This window comes from Corvus moneduloides, chromosome 1, assembly GCF_009650955.1.
Source record: "Corvus moneduloides isolate bCorMon1 chromosome 1, bCorMon1.pri, whole genome shotgun sequence".
Classification (NCBI taxonomy): domain Eukaryota; kingdom Metazoa; phylum Chordata; class Aves; order Passeriformes; family Corvidae; genus Corvus; species Corvus moneduloides.
Genome location: NC_045476.1, coordinates 71,695,574 through 71,700,984, shown reverse-complemented (window position 1 = coordinate 71,700,984; position 5,411 = coordinate 71,695,574). Strand labels below are relative to the sequence as shown.

General features: G+C 45.7%; 1 long non-coding RNA gene across 1 annotated transcript; it reads left to right on the top strand.

The window, feature by feature from the left end:
- The first annotated feature begins 1,544 nt into the window (after nucleotides 1–1,544).
- LOC116446957 lies at nucleotides 1,545–4,818 on the top strand. The gene is made up of 3 exons (XR_004241462.1): nucleotides 1,545–1,911; nucleotides 3,706–3,843; nucleotides 4,668–4,818. It is a non-coding gene; the product is annotated as an uncharacterized LOC116446957 (long non-coding RNA).
- The last annotated feature ends 593 nt before the right edge of the window (nucleotides 4,819–5,411 follow it).

Below are 5,411 nucleotides of genomic sequence, written 5' to 3'. Positions count from 1 at the left end.
GCTGGAAGCAGATGGTAATACTAATTGGTGATTATTCTGAGTTACCTGAAATTTTGAGGTCTAGTAAGGCAAAGGGAATTTAGCAGGCCATAGTCTGGTACAAAAATGAGGGGAAAAACAGATGGAGAGGTTTGAGAACTACATGCAAGCATGGCAAGGCATTAGGGCAGACTGAGAGCTGCACTGTAGGAAATTACAATGCATTTCAGACTTGAATTTGCCATAATAAAAGACTTTTCCTAAAGCTTGGGTCATAAATGGCACCAACAAATTTCTTCCACAAGCAAATGCAAGTTGTGTGAAGAACTTTGAGTTATTTTCTCTCCCATTTAGCAAGCACTGCTTGTGGGGCACACCCAAGGTGCACAGACCTGCTCCCCCATTAAGCAATGGGAAAGCTGTTTTTCCTCGAAGCCACGTGCCCATCCAGGAGTCCAGCATGCAGCAGGATGCTTGTGCTGCTTGGGCAGGGGTGGAGAAAGCCACTTTTCTTCCACCCCATCTTTCTTTTCATCTAACAGGAATACCCTAATCAGGGAAGCATGCACAGGCTGTTTAGCAAGGGATCAAATCCATTTGGACGAAATTCCAGGGCTTCAAGGATAACAATGGCAGGAAGAGAGGTTTTTAAGCTGTCCCGTGCAGCACCTTGCTGGCAGATATGGCCTGCTGCCTCATGCTGCCCACCCTTGGAAAGCCCTGGCTGCTCCTGACACCAAGGAGAACCAAAAGCTCACTGGAGTTAAATGAAGAAATCCCTCCATTAATTATGAAATTATTCTGTGACCATAGCTTGCCCAAACCTAAATCTCCTCTTCAATTCTTTGGACATTTTAGGTGTTTTATGGGATGGTATGTTAGCAAAAAGGGAAATCCCCTTCTCCCCTTGCCTCATTCCCATAGGAAAACCCTCCCATACAAACCCCAGTGTAAGCATGGTTTGCATTACAAGCCCAGGTCTCAAGTATTTTCATTCTGAGGGAAAATTTTCAGTATGAGGGAAACTGTGCTTTACTGATTGCTCCTCAAAGCATATGTGGCAACACACAAGTAAGATACAGCGCATAGATTTTGCATGCTTGCTGCCGATGCTGGATACAGTGGCTGGTTTTTCATTCCTACAGCTACTGTTTTTCCTGCTTCGTTGAAATTTCCCAACAGTTAAGGTAGGTGGGCAAATGGATCAGGCGCAGGACACAGGACTGCATCTGGCATTTGCTTCAGGAATGCAAGTGCTGTAGCCTGGGAGATGTTTCTCTATCTGGCTCTGACCCTGGGATGAGGAAGGGGGAGGAACTCGAGGGCTAGTCCAAGTTAGAGCACATTTTTTCTTTTCTAACACACCATGCAGTGCTCTGATTGCCTGATAGTGACTGTATGGGAAAATTCTGTCTTATCAATTTGTTAAAAATGCCTTTCTCATTGGGGACTAGGAGACGGCACTCACAAGCACAGACAGAGAGTGTAGGAGTGCTTTGGGAGTGCTCTGATAATCAGGAAACTCCAAATCCCAGCAATTCAGCAAAACAAACCAGAAACTCCTAAATGGCACCACCACCACTAAAAGGAAAGGCGTTTTTTCTGTCCGTGTAATGACCAGATCGACCTAATTTTTGTCATGACAATTTAGTTTGTTGGTTTGAGGTTTTTTTCCCAGCTGACCACAAGAGTGCACTCATGGAATGATGTCCTGCGTTGTTTCCTCCGGGTCATTTCCTTTCCCTCAGCTCTGGAAGCAGCTTGCAGCATGCGGAGGTCGGGGGGTCGGACCTAAACCCACGTGTTTGTTTCTCTGGACATATAGATGTTTTCTCCCCTGGGGAGGAAGCCGCTGCAGCTGTACATTGAGCAGAACATACTTCTGTGATGAGTACATGGACACATCACCACGGACACATGCTGGGGGCACATGTGAGTGGCACAGGCTTTGCCTACAGGCTGTGCTTTACGTTGGCAATGATTTTCTTCCTTATAAGGGATGGCCATACTTAAAGAGAGCATATCTGAGATTCTCCCACTGTCTGGTCTTGCTGTACAGTTGGGCTTTGGGGGCTTTTTTTCTTCCCTTTTTCTCCCCCAGTGTTCCTCTACTACTCTTCTGTGACCTTCTAACATTGCAGAGCATTTGTCAAATAGCCAGTAATGGCTAAACAGAGGCCCACTGTAGCAGGCACTTGCAACAATTTGTTAACAATAAACACGATGTGATTAGTAAATACCTCGTAATTGAGTTACATTATATAGAAATATCAGCTTCAGTATTTGCCAGAATGTTGGGGGTTTTTTAAATTAGCTTTCATCTGAAATAGTTGAGGTGACTTTTTTTCACCTGCTCAGTTTTTTCTACACTTCTGATTCAGGACCGCAGCCAAAGTTCAGCTCTGACTTTGTATCAGATTCTTGGACTGAGACTTAGGAGGACTAAGTAGATCGATGATTAGAAGTAGAAATGTGAAGGAAAATTTGAAAGTCAATTTTCACACTATGCACAGTGTGCATGTGGATTTGACCTGTCTTGCAGGGTTTTCTTTATTGATAAAAGTATTGCTGTTGGAAGATGACTTATCTTTATATCCAGACATGTACAACACAGACAACAACAGTATGAAGTTCCACTGGTTCATGAAGGAGCCTCTTTTGCGGTCTCGACTACTGATAGCAGAAAAGCTAAGCTGATATTTCACTGGTATTTAATGAGCTACACATAGGAAACAAATTCAATTTTTTGGGGTGGCAGTTCAAAATACTCCAATTTTTTCTTCCCCCCCCCCCCCCCCCCCCCGCCCCCGCGCTTAAGTTTTGAATTCGATAGAGACCAGACTGCTAATAAGCTACAGGCTACATTTATATCTAGCTGTGGGTCTGTGACCCCTATGATTTCCAGATATTTATTCTTTAGATAATGTATTCCTCAAACTGGGAAGGGTAGCCATTTTATATTCCCTCCCAAATCCTCATTCAAAGTGATTCTAAAATCAGAGCTGCATAAAAGCATCATTTAAGGTACAATTGAACAGCCACCAAGCTCACAAATTATATGCAAGTTGTAGTGATATGAGTCTCAAATGTCTGTGGTTTCACCTTTGCAACCACATGAAAACAGCTGCTTTACAAAACATTTCACTATCATTTAATATAAACCCTTTCTCATAATGCTTTTCTCTCTTCCATCTCCTACAATTTTATTTCTACTCCACCCATTTCCAATGTTCCTACAAGCTTTTCAATTTGTTCTGCTCCTTTCAGGTTTATTTGTGCTGTACACCATCCGTAAAGGCATCTCTGGAACTTTTAAGTAGTTTTGCAAAGACAACAATGAGAAGGCCGTTGCACATCATATTATTTTTGGCTAGACCCTACAGGAACAATGGCTATTGTTTGGCAGCTAGCAACAGGGAGGCTGCGTTAATGATATAGGGGTTTAGAGCCTGGGGGTTGTTCCACAAATGATTGTGAGGCATTTTAGAGTATGTGTGATTCAACAACATTTGGCAACATCTGTTTTTAAAAAAGATTTAAAAAAAAAAAAAGGGGAGGGGGGAGAAGGAAAAATACAAGCAATCAAAAAAAGAGTGTAAAACATCCACAAACCTGAACCTATGGATAAAAATAATGTGCTCTATTAACTTTTGGGTTTTTTCCTCTTGCACATAATTGTTGCATGTGTTGATCAAAATGACTTTCTATTTGTTCTCCCTCTTCCAGAGATTTTGACTCTGTAAGGTGGTGTTGGCTGCCTGTGAGACGCTGCGGGGATTAGCTTTCGGGCTGGGGCTGCTTTGGGCTCACGGATGTGCGAGTGCAAGAACGCCTGTGCCAAAGGACTGCCCACGTGCTTGAGAGGTAAACGCCGCTGCATCTCTGGGAATCCATCAGGCGCGTCTTTAAGGAAATATTAATGAACGCTGTTTAGAATGTTGAGGCGACCCCCGGTTGCTGCATCCCGGAACGCCATCGGCAACCTTGAAATCGCCCACCGGTGCACATGACGCTGCAAGGACCTGCTGTGGGAAGGAGGTGGCAGCTTTCCGGGGTGGGGAAGGGCCCTTCCCGGCGCCGAGGGCCGGCAGAGCTCCGCCGGGAGCTTCCCGGAGCTCCCGCTCCCGCCTGTGCTCCGCGGTGCTGCGCGGGGCGGGGGGCCCTGGCGCCGCGCTGCCGCCAGGTGGCGCTGTGGCGCCTCGGGAGCGGGGCCGCGCTCCCGCCCTGCCGCCCTTCCCACCGGGAATTGCCCCTCACGGAGCGGTCACAGCGCCGGCACCTCGAGGGAGCGGAGCTGCCGACTCCCGCGGCGGTGTTTCTGCAGCGGTGCTCCCGCTTCTGTGCTGAGTGTAGCGGGTCCTCGGCCCTGGTGAGGGCAGCCACACCTCCGGTCCTGTGTCCGCTCCTGAGCCCCTCAGTGCAACGAGGACATTGAGGCTTGGAGGGTTGTCAGGCGCTGGAACAGGCTGCCCACAGAAGGGGTGGAATCACCGTCCCTGGAAGTGCCGAAAGATGCGTGGATGTGGCACTTGGGGACATGGTTTAGTGGTGGACTTGGCAGTGCTGGGTTAATGTTTGAATTCAATGACCTTAGAGGTCTTTTCCAACCTTAATGATTCTGTGATTGAAAGTGTGGTTCTTCCCTGTTTGAGGCACACTTCCGCAATTGTGCTTCTCTCTGCCCACAGCTAGAAAAGCCTGATGGAAAGAAATGCTTAACCATGGAGCTTCTTTTATACACGTGTCCTCATTTCCCACTTGGGCACACTCACTGGAGGGTTCTGCATCAAAAAACTTGAATTAACATCTCAAAAAGAAAAGCAGGTTTGTGTTGGTACGTATTGGTTTCCTTCTCCTCTCCTTAAGGAACATAGTCCATACCAACAGTGAAACCATATTGTCCTGCATGCTTTCAGGAGGTAATTCTGCCTGCCTTGGGTGTAAAATAAAGCATTATTCTCTTATATATTTGCTGTTCTCCAGGTAGTGAGGGAAATTACCCTCTCAAGGTGAAAGGAACTTGAAGCTTTTCTTAAATGTTTTGAGAGCATTTGATAGAAAGTGACATTCGAAACACCAAACATTATCATGAAATTTTATAGTTCAGAACTATTATTGGGCCATATCCTAGAGGCTTAACTCAAACGCTTGTTTTTAGACTTACCAGTGTCTGCAATCTAAACTGAAGTGTACTGACATCAAACACATTAGGTATTTGGTTTGCTTTTCAGGAACGTCCTTGCAGGATAGGGTCTCTGGAGACTTTAAAAGGCAAAAATTCTGCTTTGGGGCTTTTGGCCACTTGTTCTGAGGTCTGGCCTATTGTGATTGTATTTGGTTTTTACTTGATGCTTCTTTCCAAATGGTTAATTCAAGGACAAACAGTTCTCAGCTGTAAGCAGGAGCTTTAGTTCCAGAGTAGTTCTTGGTAT